Raw genomic sequence first — 15,480 nt, 5'->3', positions numbered from 1 at the left:
AATTGTTAATGAATAGAGAATACTTAATCCCCTTAATCCTATTGTGTGACCATGGCTTTCCTGTTGGATAAAGGCACATTTCTGCCTTAATAGGCTAAAGAGTATGTAGTTGTTAATCTTACCCCGCGTTCACATTGGTCCCCACGACGCGGGGACAGCCACAAGAGATCTTATCTATTTTACGACTGACCGTTCACACTGGTATCTCATCTGTCCCCGAGCTGCGGGGGCATTTTGGGGCTTGGAGCGAGCTCTGCCACTTGAAGCCAGGCATAGCGCATGCGCACATTTGATGACCACAGCTGGACGCTATCAATTTCGCCCCAAGGTCACTCTCCCCTCCAAATCTTGTCCCCGTACCCGACTCGCTTCACGGGGACGAGGGGACAAGTCCCAGCGAGCGTTCACATTATGGTTTTCGAGGAGAAAGTCCCACAGCTCGGGACTTTCCCCGCGTCGCGGGGACCAATGTGAACGCGGGGTATGACTGCATTCAGTTTAAATGGATTACTACATGTTGATGAAAAAGCTCAGCACCTGATTCCCTTTTGACAGCAACATTTCTGACCTGCAAGCAAAGATGAGGATTTGAAAAATCCTGAAAACTGGAGAAAATGTAGCAGTAATCTTGGATATCTTTATAAATTGAACATGGTTAATCTATTCAATTTTGTAGAGAGACAGCATGGTCTGCTAGTTTACATCAAGGGTCTGAGATAGAAAGGACCTTGATTCAAGCTTTCAGATGATACAGGTACCGTATTCTGAAACCAGATGTATCATCAGCATATTTATGTATACCAGCTATGTGAACAGACACATGCCAAGGTATGGCAGCTTTATCTAGAATGAGTTGGATCCTGTCTAGAACAGCTGACAATGTGTATGCCCCAGGTAATGAAGATAGTGCACATAACAGACTACTGTAGGTTGGTAATATGCCAAGTACCCCTAAGAGGCAATGTAACAATGAGTCAGATGTTCATCACTTTTCATCATTATAATTTTTACTTCTTGTGATTGCTTATTTCTCAGTAGCCCAATGAAAGAATAACTAAAGAAAGTTACCGGATAGTTGCATTTATTCTCTCCAAATAAGATGAAAAACATCACAGTGTGATAAAATTTGACTTTTAAATATTTCATATTTCACAGGACCATCTTCCAATACATGTATTTCCATGTACAGTTCAGTGTGTCTGTAGACTTAATCACTTGGTTATACCATAATCATATAATGCAAATGATAAGATTTGTCCATATCTAGAGGCTAAAACAAAATTGAACTAGATTTAACAATTAATAGGAGCAGTATAAAACCCACATGATACCACACATTAAGAAATATATATCTATCAAAAAATGCCAATGTTAAAGACCCGATCCAAGCTACCATAGCATCACAGGTCACAGTTTGCCATAAAGAAGTAGGTCATGTGAAGTGTATGGATCGATCCAAAGACAGGTGATAGATGGGTACAACTTGAGCTAACTCTCCCACAATTTGAGAATTTACTTGTAGCCACAAAAAATTCATTTTTAAAGATAGCTAGCTTCTTATACTGATCTCACAGTATGATTAATACACTTCACCTGTGTGTAATAGCCCCAAGCTGGGAGTACCTCTGTTCACCTTAATCCAGAGTATATTACCCCTACAAAGCACCCACATCACGGGCAGGGCTTTTTGCGTCAGCTTACAGTCCATTGCCATGGAGCTACCTTCCTGGAATTAATCGTGGCCGCGTCAGTCCGGAGATCCGTATGACTTCGAGATTGCTGGGGTTGATGCCTGTAACAAATCTGGTTGGTTAAAACCTCTTTTCCCTGCTCAGGTTTAGTGGCTAGGTGAGCCTCATCCATTAGGCAGTGGAGAGTATAGATGGGTGATTTCAACGATAAGTTGGAAAGCACATCTGCCCTCGTATACGCAGAAACCCAAAGTATACAAAGTCTGCTGCTACAGTGTCAAGGGATGAATGATCCTAGGCCTTCTTGCTCGGATCATGAAGCTTCTTTTGTAGTAGCTCCATGCTCAGATCATTAAGAATTTTAGACAGATACAATATAAATGTAATCTGATAATGTAGAACCTGCAGAGATTGTTCTTTGTATTAATTCTGCTGAGGTATATGAAGATTTACACATCTTTTGTCATCAGTAAATGAACCTCAGATCACTGTCTACAGAATGACTTAATCTCATTATCTGACCTCTTGAAATCTGCTTTGAGCTTTCAACAAAGTGTAAACATCATTACATTTCTTGGCTGTTTATATTAATTTGTCTCATCAACAGAGTTCAATAGAGCAGTACTAAAATGTACCAATTCTCTTTTCTTCTTCAAGGTACTACCTATTTACCAGCTGAAGACTAGTCCCAGGTTGATGGGAAATGTGTGTTAAAACAATATCGGCTTGTTCTCTACGAGTTAATATTTATTGACATTTTGACAAATTATCCCAAGCTTTAGACCTCTGGTGAAAAATTTATCACAACAGACTTTTTTTCATTTATGTTCCTAGGTCATTGAAGTGTCAGCACCTGCTCTGACTGGTGATAAGAACAAGTGGGTCAGTTTTCACCTCCACACAGGGATTGGTCAGTCATCAACAGGAAAGATGCTGGCTATATTGAGCTCAACAAAAAGTGATGTAGTGAGCTAAATTTAGAGACAGGACTCTGGGAATTCTGAAACATCCTGGACTCTAGACCTGGGAGTGAGAAGACAAGCTCATTGCTTGGAGTCATCCAGCCAGAAAACAAAGTCAAGTTCAAACTATATCTTCTGCACAAACTCAGAGGATGTTATATTATTAAGGCATACTAAAGTTGGGGCAGTATCCATGTAGCATCGTGATATTTAAAAAATACATTTCAGCATAACTCAATATTAATCATGCTATACATTTATTGTTTGTAGGCTTTACATTTGCATTGAGGCCACACATTTTCCTGGAATTTTTTGTGCCATTCAGACTCAATTTTGATGAAGTTATTAAACAATATGTAACAGTGTCCTGTAGCATCGTGACGTGTCCATGTAGCATCGTGATATTTTAAAATTTGGTCCTAAGAGACAAATTATGGCAATTAGCTTGACCAAAATTTGATGCAATACGCATATTTACAAGATATGAATGAGATAGCTAAATATCTCAAATTTCCTGTACACAGTTTTAATTTTAAAAGAAAATTACAAATGTATCACGATGCCATGCGGTGTCCTTTTTTGTGACATTTGGTGGACACCGTGTAGCATAGTGACACATTGTGTAATTTTCTTGTAAAAGTAAAACTGTGGAAAGGAGAGTTAAGATATTCAGCTATCTGACTAATCTAGTAATTATGCATATTATATCAAATTTTGGTCAAGCTAATTGCATTAAATTGTCTTTTAGGACCAGATTTTAACTATCACGATGCTACATGGACACGTAACGATGCTACAGGACACTGTTACATATCGTTTTGATAACTTCATCAAAATTGAGTCTGAATGGCACAAAATTTCCAGGAAAATGTATGGTCTCAATACAAATGTAAAGCCTATAAACATGTATAGCATAATTAGTATTGAGTTATGCTAAAATGTCACACTTTATGCCCCAACTTAACGGAATTACCCAGCTCTGAAACATCACCAGCGATTCATGACTTGTACTCCTTTCATAATCACATCCAACCCTTTTCACACTCTGACCTTAATTTGATGCTATAAAAAGACACACTTAAATCTAACGGTATTGCAAAACAAACACTTTTCACAGCAGCACTTAAAATGCTCACAGCTGAGAGCTTCATTAAATGATTCAAGATGATATTTTCTAGAACATTGAGAAACTCATTCAGAAGTGGAGCTCATATCAGCTGCTTGTTAACCCGTTGAGGACGAGTCCCGAGTATACTCGGGCAAGTGTCTATAGGAAATGTGTGTTGTAGCAAAATCAAACCGTCCTCAACGGGTTAAATTTGGAATCTGTAAGCTAAAGTGAGAATTTCCACATCATGACCCCCAACAAAGAAAAGAACTTTGGGACAATTCAATTCAATATTATCGTATTGTTTGGCATTTTAAAGCAGTAAACATATAAAAGGCAGTCATAAATAAGATACATCATGAGCAGAAACAAACAAGATCTGTAGGCATAAAAACCCATTGTGCAATCATGATGTAAGCTTCCCTCTATTCTTACTTCAGGGAAAATTCTGTGGAGAGCTCACCCGACATAATGTTCATCTTTGTAGGAAGCAGTGATTAGAAGGGTCCACCATGGGTTTGGTCCCAAGGGTTCAAACTCATTACCAGCCTCCTCCGACACACACTGCCTCTAGGCTTTAAGGACGGTCCTCGGACTTAATGTCATAACTTATTTTTAAGTGCCATCATGTACTACCTTATTATCTCAAGTCATTTAAGGTCTTGACGGCCTGAACACCTTTCATCACTTTATATTTCATGCTTGTCATGGATGACCTAGTTTGGGACAACTCTAGTTTGTTTGTGATTTACAATTTGAATTTAATGCAATGACAAAGGCAGAAAGACTTTAGTCTGAGTCCTTTTCTTTCACTGAAGAATGTATTTGACTTGCTTTACATATCTTCACTTTAAAGGTACAGTTTACCCTTGGGAGCAGTGATTTGAAAAAAAAAAGTTTGAGATATCACATTTCATGCATATGTGTAGGTCAGTTGTATCACAAAACATCCTTCAATAAATAAAATTTTGCAATTAAGCCCAGAATTTTAGAAGATACCACTATTTTTCTAAATCAATCATAACTGTAGATGGTTTGGTCTAGAAACATTTTTGTTACACTCATCGTTCACATTTTGTACATTTAACAATACTTAACATTGATTATACTGATTCAAATTTTAACATTAGTTGTTTCTATACTTGACTCATATTGTAGAAGTATTTTGATGCACCAAAGCTAGATTTTTGTTTCATCTGCAAATGGTAAATAGTGCCTATAAGTCCAGGTGACACTGATCATTCATTCTTTGTTGCAAACTGACAAATGAAACTGAGGTGCCTTAACTAACATTAAGTTACAAGCAAATCCTGGCAATGCTTTCTGCATACAATATGTGTCTGTCCTCCCTCTGACTAGCACATGAAATCTGGGGGCTTGGCTAAATGGAGGTCCAGCAAACTCTAATAGGGACAATAACTACTTCCACACTCCGCCCTGATCCTAATTGCCCTGACTACCGCTTCCACTTCAACATGAAGAGAGTTATGGGGGAAACCCCTTTGTCTGGTATATTTAACACTTCCTTGGTGTGCAGTGTTAGTTTGACCATGTACAGACTGGTGAATATCCTGTCTTGTGTGCATCTCATTATTTTAACACACAAGGGCCCGAATTCACGAAGGTGGTACAAATGAAACCATGGTTTAAACCATGGACAAAAACCATGGAGAGCCAAGTGTCGCATGGAATATTTCGTTACGAAATCAGTCATTTCGTCGATGAAATTATTATTGTGTAACAAAATGACAACATTTTGTAACTAAATGAACATTTCGTCCACGAAATGATAATTTTGTTTAACAAAACGGTCATTTTGTCGACGAAATGACCAATTTCGTAACGAAATATTCCGTGCGAGACTTGGCGCTCCATGGTTTTTGTCCATGGTTTAAACCATGGTTTCATTTGTACCACCTTCGTGAATTCGGGCCTATGTGATTCGTTGGAAGTGAGCATCCAATCTGCACTCCTTTGTAAGACAAAATGATCTGGGTAAGGAATATGTGCTGATAGAATTCAAACATGGCCCTGGTGTTGTCATACAACTTATTGTATGTGTGATAGGAATGTAATAGTCATAATATATTGATACTGGCTAGAAACTAGAGAGCACTCAGAGAAAGCAGACCTATTGAGGACCTATTAACCCATTGAGGACAGACTGATTTTGCTACAACACACATTTCTCATAGACACTTGCCCGAGTATACTTGGGACTCGTCCTCAACAAGTTAAGCTGAGAAGGGCCCTGTTTCCCAACGATGAAGAATCCATCAACAATCAAAAAATAAACGAACAAATCCCGGATCCAGTTGGTGATCTGAATACCAAAATTTAATGATCTGTTCCTTCTGTCATCAGTTCTTCCTGAAAATTTCATCCAAACCTGTTCATAAATTTTTTGAGTTCTTTTGCAAACAGACAGACGAACAAATCAATGCCAGGTGAAAACATAACCTCCCTGGTGGAGGTCATAATCATATTTTTGGAACTTGGAGATTAGGACTAACAGCTATGTGGAAGGCATTGATCGTTCAGGGGCTTTTGTTTATGCTGAACATTCGACCTAGAAATACATAGTTTGACAGGTTTGACAAGGTTTGGAGATTGAACCTGCAAAACAATTTTTGTACTAGAGAAAAACAGCTGATGCATGAGTAACAAGCATAAAACATAAAGCTGCCAAGAAAATGAGCTGGGGTACAAGGGAGGGATGATTAGTGAACTATCAATATCCCTTAAACATGATTCTTTTCCCAGTGTCATGTGACTTTACAGCTCTGACAGCATTGTCCTGGGGTTAGATGTCACCATGGTGTGAGAGAAGTTTGCTAAATTCACCTAGTATCCCAGCATAACTTGAAGAATTTGTTTGCAAAAACCGATAAGTCCATTTTTGAAGATTTTGAAGTACACGTACGATGTCTGTCATAAAGTACAAAATAATACCTTTTAAATGATACATTGGTCGCTACATATAAAGGTACATTTTTGAAGTTATGGTCAAAAGAAGCAAAAATGTTCTTATTATTCTCTTTATTTTTCTTGACCTTTAATCACAAATATCTCCATTTGGCAAATATGGACTTATCGGTTTTTGCAAACAAACTCTTCACTTGCTCCCTGTCTATGGCCATTGTTGCAAAAGTTCTGCACAAGATATGACACTCAATTAAAAAATCTCACAATTCTAATGAATTACATGCTGTAAATTGTTAAATCTCTTACCATCAACAGATAAAATTTCAGAAAAAGACACCTCCTCATTTGGGGGCTGGCTATTTAGAGATATGACAGAAAATTTCACACATTTTGGTTTCTACTGGACGGTGAACAACACCAATGAAAGTCTGTTGTCAAACTAGATTCATCTCATTCTTGCTCATGACATGCACCTGGAAGCAGACTGATGACACAAGTTATGGCATATCCATGTTAGTTTAAACTAAGTTCAATTTACAGCTTCAAATGCACATTTTTAGAGGGGGGGGGGGAGCATCCTAGCATCTACTCCTGACAAATGTGAGCTTCTTGAGTACATGTCCAGTATTTTCCCCATTCCAAATAACGTTACCTCTAAAGATGATACATGACTTATCCTCACACGTATAATATCAGTTCCTTTACAAGATGCCATGCAGTTATTCAACACTTTGCTACTGATGAAGTATTCTCATTGCAATGATACTCTAATGTGACATTGGTGAAATGTTATTGCTTAATTTTCCCAACAAATTAAGAACAATGTGTGCCGTTTACAATGCATGTCTCAGGCTTTGCTAAGGTACATTTACCCTGGCTGCGGAGTCTGATTTTCACTCCGTGCACATTGTAAGAAACAGAAAGAATGCGTCAGAGATAGGACCTGTCACAAGTCAGCCAGACTCGTTTGTAGGAACAATGCCAATCTTGATGTACAAAAACATTTAAAAACTATCAACAACAGAGAGAGACAACTGGTGCGGCCACCTAGTAGTTTACCGTAGTTTACTTGGCGAGGTAGAGAGGGGGAAGAGAGGGGGGTAGAGAGGTACCTGGGGAGGTAGAGAGAGGGGTAGAGAGGGTGGTAGAGGGGGGTAGAGAGGTACCTGGGGAGGGTGGAGGAGTCCACTGTCAGTCTCTGATTGGAAAGACTTCAACTGACTCATAGTAGCATGGTCCTTACATGGTCCTTACAGGCCGTCACCTCCAATTCATGAAAATTTCATGCCACAATAATATCTTGCTTCACACTATTTGAAAGAACTTTGGGGTGAAACAGCATCCAGGGGAGATGGTATCCATTCATATTTTATCACATTGGTATACATACCTGCCAAGTTTGTGGAAAAATTTGACCAGGCATTTTCAAAAAGAACAAAGAGTGAAAAAAACCCAGGGGCCACATGGATCTGGCATTGAAAGTAGCTTGAAAGCACACTCTTTAATGTACAGTTTATTTACTCTGAACAGTTTGAAAGAGGATATTTTTCTTCTTCTCTTTTCTTTTTTTTTTTTTTTTTTTTTTTGAGGGGGGGGGGGGGGAATTCTCTAATTTTGTGAATCTGGAGTCCCCTACAGACCTGCCAGGGGGACATGGTGCCCATTCGTACAAAAATATATGTTCTATCACCCGACGGATGATACCTGTCCAGTCTGGAGACAATTTTCTCCACACGTATTTGAGAAGACAAAAATGTGGAAATTGGCCCCACTTTAGTACTCCCCACTCCCCAGGGCCCCAAAGGTGGCACCCCCAGATCTGCCATGAACAAACCTGAAATAAAGTAAGATCCTAATACCCTAGAAATACTACCTGCCAAGTTTGGTGATATTTCTGTCATGGGGATTTAAAGAAGAAGCTGAAAATGTAAAAATTTTATGCACGATGAATGACTGATTGCAATAACTCACTTGAGCCTCTGACTCAGGTGAGCTGTGTAAACTCAACTGACACAGTAATGTGATGTTGCTGAAGTCTGATTGTACACAGTATTTCTCTTTACATTTTAGATCATTTCTTTTCCATTAAATTCAAATCATAAAATCAATCTGTTGTTATACAAAAGAATCTGTCCTAATATCAGGTTTTATCGATGCCAACACAAACAAAGAGTTTGGAATCCTCTACAACCCTGGATTCCTGGTGATTTCTAAATTTTCTCATGTTTCCCCTTTCTGGAAATAATGATCCTGATGATGTCATCAGCTTTACAGAATGTCAGAGATTGACAGGACCAATGTGAGTGACTTACTAAGGATATAGAGTCACCTTCTTATACAGCAGCAATATCAACAGATTAAGTGAAAAATTATGAGAAAATGATATCATCTCATAACTAAGTGAAGTGCTAATAAAAAAAATGTACCACATCAAACAAAAGCAAGATACCTTACCTCCCTTCTTGGTTAATGTGATAGCATATATCTCCACCATGAATTGTTTTTGTTTTTGTTTTGATCCATGCATGAACTTTGCAGCAGGTTCAATGATGTCATTGACTAAATTTAACCTTTCTAATTTTGAATATTACAAATTACCACTATCACCTAGCACCATGACGCTGTCAAATTCAATCATCATAAATTCCATCCTTCGGCCAGTTCCTCTTCATCCTCCCTGGCTAAGATGATTGGAGATAAAGTTCAAGACACCAGAACTAGTCTTATTTCAAAGACCCTCTGTCTAACTTTTATTTCAGTTTAAATACATATATACCAAATCATGCCTGAAAACATACTCAATGTTTTGTGTATTTTCCTACAGATTGTAGATACATGTCTGTATTGTTCTTAAAGAATCAGTGAAGCTGTATTCATCATAGCACAGATATGAGAAAATATCTTATTTCCAAAATATCAGAAATTTTGCCTTGCTTTGAAATGAGTACAGTCAATGCCACATGAAGCTTAAATTACTGTACTTGGAGATTTAAAATAACTGGTCACAATTGGGGGGGGGGTGGAGTGTTCAAGAACTACATGTTGGCACAGTAATCTGCATGTAACAATGATGGAAATGAGATGTAACCAAAACAAACAGCAAAGAATATTTACTGGAGAAATACAAATACATGACTGTATGCATTTATCACACAAAGGGTCTAAAAATGAAGCCTAGATTGGGGTTGGTATACACAGGGCATTGTTCTTCCTCTGCTGAGTCTGACAACCATCATGTACGTAAGCAACGTCATAGAAGGGAAGACAAGACAGGATGGTTCAACCTGGAAGTCTTGACTGATTGTTTGGAGAGGAAACGGCAATGAAGATATGAAACCTTGATCAGTGACAAGTTCAGAGAGGCTTTGGAGTTCAAGAAAAGTTTGTGGCAGTCGAGGGATTTGAGACCGGCCATCTGTCTTGGGTAGGACTACACCTGTGACTGTCACTGATATATAGGATTAATCCACATAACTAGATGGTACAGTCATATCAAATGCTTACGTAGGAATGTGAACAGCCCAGCTGTCAACACCGAGTCCCTGTGTCTTACCATGGACCTTACGGTAGGGTCCATGGTCTTACAAAGTCTCGTATGGGCTAACTAGCCAAATGGGTTTGGTTGCTCCTACAGGACCAACAAGTCAATTAAGGGACTTGGTTGTCCACAAGGTTAATAAAGCTTAGAGGTTTGGTTGTCCCTTTTGGGCCAATAGTCAAAAGGGTTTGATTGTGCCCTCTAGGTAATAAAACCCAAGGAGGACTGGTTGCTCCTACAGGACCACCGGGTGAATTAAAAGCATTATTTACCATTTGCAGATGAAACAAAATCCCAGCTTTAGTGCTTCAAAATACTTCTAAAATGTGAGTTAGGGATAGAAACAACCAGCATTAAAAAAAAAGAAAAGATTAATCAGTATAATCAATGTTAAGTATTGCTAAGTATACAAAATGTGAACAATAGTTATAATAAAATTGTTTCCAGACAAAATGTCTACAGTTATGGTTTAGTGAGAAAAATAGTGATATCTCCTTATATTTTAGGCTTTATTGCAAAATTCTTATACGGTAGGATGTTTTGTGATACAACTGACCTACACATATGCATCAAATGTGATATCTTGAACATTTTTAAAATCACTGCTCCCAATGGTAAACAAACTTGGTTGCCCACATGGATAATCAAGTTTGAAGGTTTGATTGCCCCTACAGGCCAACAGGTCAAAAGTGTTAGTTGCCCACATCAACTGACAATCATTCTAAAGAGGTGTGGTTGCTACTGTTGGCCAACAAGTCAAGTGAGTTCGGTTGCCCCTGTGGGCTAACAAGTGGGAATGGTTGCACCTATAGACCAACAATTATTTCCTACGGGGGACATCCGCTGTTTTGAATGAAGCTTGTCATAAGAGTACAAACATTGTACATCACCCCAGGGAAAGATATTCACTATCCAGTTCTCACCACATTTGATGACTTTACAATGTTCAAATAATTGTAAGATAACCTCAGCTGAGAACCAGAAGGGTAATATCCCATTCTAAGTTTTGAGCATCATTAGGAATGAAACAATAAATTTTCATGAAATAAAAAGTTTATTAAATCAAAAGTGGGTAGATTTTAAAAGCATTGTTCCAAATACAATATAGGGTAAGATAGCAACCTTGCGGTTTTAATTTTTAACATTTCACTGAAAATGAAAATGATTTAGAATTGACACCATAATGTAGATGAGATAAAGTTCTACATATCATATCAATAACTCAATACTCACCCACCCCCCCCCCAAAAAAAAAAAAACCACAACAACAACAACAAACAAACAAAAGCCCTTCTAGTTACGATATAAATCCGATGATATGTATATTTTGTCTGATCCCAAAATCTTGTCTTGATTCGTCACTTTTTTCACTGTGCTCTCGCAAAGTTAATCTCTCTCGGCAGTCCACCAGATTTTCATTCAAACAAAATGGTATCTACACTTCTATGTCTGTACAAATTAGTGCATAAAGAAATGGACTTATTCACATAACGTTGCTGGGGCGACAAGACCTCGTATCTACAAAATGTCAAATGTTCAGGAGAGCCAAAAAACATGGCGGCCAAAGCACTATAGCGAATGGGATAGCCTTTCCTTTGACAAGCCGTGGTGGCTTCATTTTTGGAGTAAGACAGTTGGGATTTGGACAGGACCTCACTTAACCCATTATTTGACTATTAATCCAAAAAAAGTCATTTTCACAAAAATTGCAGATACAAGGTCTTGTACCACTCTGTATAAGATCTGGGAGGGAACAACAAAGCAAAAACATCTGGACTCAAGGCTAACAGGATGTACAGTGTTTCTGTCTCATGGGTTGTATAGAATATCTGAAAGACTCAAAAACTGTCCTAACAGCCAGAAATGGGTGTACCTTAGAGACCTGGGGAGTGTAAGAGTTCCCACATCTTGGAGCCCAGAGTTTGGTACAGTCCTTTTTCTCCGCAGGTTCCCAAACAATTGAAGCCAGATTGCACATGTCTTGTCTCATATCCTACTAACCATGTCTGAGGTGCCTAGGACCTCCGTACAGCCAGATAATGTGATAAATGCAGGATGGATCATTTTTTGGTTCAGAAAGAAAACTCATCTGCTCTATGATCAAACACATACAGAGCATGATCACATTCTTTGAATGGATCAAGGGTATGATTTCTAATCTATTAAAAAAAAAAAAAAAAATCCTTTCCACTCTAAGTTAGATTGATATTCAGTGATTCCCTCTACTATAAGGAATGTGAAATTTTCATACTTGTTTTTATATTTTTTAAGTCAGAATTATATCAGAGACAAAGATTTCAAAGCCTTCCATCATCACATATTTCGTATGTTTCTCTTCCAACTCATCAAGACTATTAAATGCTATCTAATATTCCATTCTTTTAATGTTAGGTCATCGTAACAGCATTGTCCCATTTCATCATTTTTTTTATTTCAGTCAATATTATCTGTTAGCTCAACTCACCCAATCACTTTCAGGATACTTATGTGACATCAATGCAGAATCAAGTTAAATTCTTCTCAACAAATCAAATCCAAATCAGAAGATTAAAGAAGCTATTTGTTTTTTAGTCCATATTCGATTGTAAATTAATAATTTTTGTATAATTTCCTTTACTGTCAATCAGAACATCACTCTCATGGGTTCTAAATATCAATATCAATGAATCCTGTAAAATCCTGGATCAGAATAAATGAGGAAGTTTTACCTTATATAAAATATGTTGTGATATTTCCTACCATTTGAATATCCCACCTCATCAATGAAACTCTAAAAGAGATATCAATAATCTCATAGCTTCTTAAGGAGGAGACATCTTAGACAAAAACACGACAGATCTTCATCTAGACAATGAGATTAGCACAGAAAAATGTCAGTTTTGCTAATCTAATTATATGAAGTGCAATTGATTATTTATATTTGTTCAGATTTTTTTTGGGGGTGGAGGGAAGCTACATTAGAGTTTAAACATTAAATTTGAACATTAAATTGCAGCCATCTAATATCAACCCCCACTGTCATCCAATGAAAATCTTTCATGACTAAATCATATGCCAACTCCTACTCATATGCGTAGGAGTGTGTCAGATGAAGCAAGCTGGGGGCCACCCACCTTCTCCTCTACAGGAACTTCTTCTCCCCCCACTGCAGTCATTCCCCCCTCCCTGTCAATATGGTACTGCCCACTGATGTAGTTCCCTTGCTAAATGACGCATGCGCCGCCATGGCAGACCACCAGCCTTCCCATGTCAAAGGAGGGGGGAGGGGGTTATCAGACAGGAAGCTTGGATAAAGGGGGGCACTGCTGTATGAGTTGCAGGTCAAATAAGGTTCTTCTCATCGTTAGGAGCGATTCAGTTGATCAGTTGAGGGTGCAGCGTGAAGGTGTTGGTACTATCACACATGACCTAGCAGCGATAGCGAGAGAGCTCAAACCTACACACTTTGGGGAAACACCAACGTCTCGGTCCATGTCCCCTACAGCTGATCACATAGCCAGATATTACCTCAGCAAAGCAGGTTTCCAAGGACAGTCAACTCCAAGGCGAACAAAGATTTCACACTTCGTTCTAAGCCAAACACGCCTACAAAAGTCAAGATTCAAATTCCGATTAACCACAAACTTTCTGCGCCCACGGATATAACAGAGGAACGGGTCTGTGTCCTTGAGTTAGTCTTCACATGTATTGATTTCATGTGAGAGTTGGATTGTCATCTTCTTCAAATAGGAGATATCCAGTGTGTCACTTCTTGTCCCACATGGTGATGATATCAAGGATAACAAATCTAAGGTGAGTTTGGCTCCAAATCTCTTCTAAAACTTCTCTTCTCTTACTAATGCAGACATTATATTATGCTCATTGAGGGTTTATATTTCTTGGTGTCATCATCTCCATCATTGATAAACATCTAATCTCAGACGATTAATTTGTTAGGTATAGAAAGCCTCAAAGAACTAGAAGAAAAGAAGAGGTATCTACACAGACTGAACACCAATTTGGTTTCTTTCTATCTACATCAGTTTCTTCCAGTGAATCAACTTATTCCGTTACAGTGAACATGGTATCAGCCACTGGTAGTTGATAGATATGAGTTCTTCACAGTAAATGGAGAAAGAGAATAGAATGGATGATGAGCAAATTTTGAGGAGTCGGTTTTCTGTTTCTCATTCTGTGGTATGTCATTCCTTGTCCTCAAGTGAGAAGAAGAGAAGGCATCCAGGGTATGAGAGGAGGCACTGTAAAATAAAACTCCTGTAAAAGAAAATAATTTATTCTGAAAGAAATGATGGATACACTGACCACACGTAAGGTAATGTAATCACAATGAAGTTAATTAGTATTCCTTCATTTTTATCATTGTAGATGTGTCTACAAAGACAAACAAAAAACAAAGTTGATTCAGCATGAAAAGGAATCAAAAGTCTTCTCAGAGACACCAACACTATTCAGACCTTGCCTTCAATTAGACATAACTTTGTTCTTGCAGTTAGTAATTTAAGCCTAGAGTCTTTTTGTAAGATTGAACCATTCATGACTTCTCATCTGGAAGATACTAGGGTGATGACATGTTGTTATTCAAATTATCATGTTAAGTTTCTCATTTCAAATTAATTGGCATTTGTTACCACTCTCTGACTATAGCTGCTCTGGCCTTTCTACCACATGACTACACTTGAGCACAATGTGAAGGAACCGTATTTTACCATTATAATCAATTCTTTCATGATTTGCTCTCACTCTCATACTCCCCCCCCCCCCCTTCACTGTATCTTTTGAGTATTGAATTCTGAAGGCTACATACTGCTACCATGAAAATGGATTATTTATCAAGAGAAAACAAAAAGTCATGTATGATGCATATTAACCCGTTCCATACTGAATTCTGAAATCCCCATAGACTTAATCCACAGGCCACCAGGTTCCCATAAGGAATGGGTTAAAACTCAAAGAAATCTCACCCATACACCTTCATACCTCTACCCCTTATTAGCTGTCAAACTTGAAATTTTATTCAGTTCGATGGGATTATTAATATCTTCATCCATCAGACAATATTCAGTTACAATATAGGGAGGTTAACATTTTGGTGAAAAATGCATTTTTGACATGGGTTTGACTCATAAAAAAAAAAAAAAAAAAAAACATGTGAAAATACTGTCTTGCAAACAAAAACACTGTCATCAACAAGGTATTTAGTTTAATTGATAACATACAACAACAAAAAAAATGTATTGAGAAAGTCTGGCTAGCTGT

General features: G+C 38.0%; 1 protein-coding gene across 1 annotated transcript in view; it reads right to left on the bottom strand.

Annotated features, from left to right (window-relative positions):
- Positions 1-15,480, bottom strand: part of LOC140230253 (SID1 transmembrane family member 1-like) — a 123,165-nt gene that overhangs the window by 30,884 nt on the left and 76,801 nt on the right. The gene's annotated exons all lie outside the window — the stretch shown is intronic.

This window comes from Diadema setosum, chromosome 6 (assembly GCF_964275005.1).
Source record: "Diadema setosum chromosome 6, eeDiaSeto1, whole genome shotgun sequence".
Classification (NCBI taxonomy): Eukaryota; Metazoa; Echinodermata; class Echinoidea; order Diadematoida; family Diadematidae; genus Diadema; species Diadema setosum.
The sequence above is the reverse complement of the archived record's forward strand: the minus strand, read 5'-3'. Positions and strand labels throughout refer to the sequence as shown.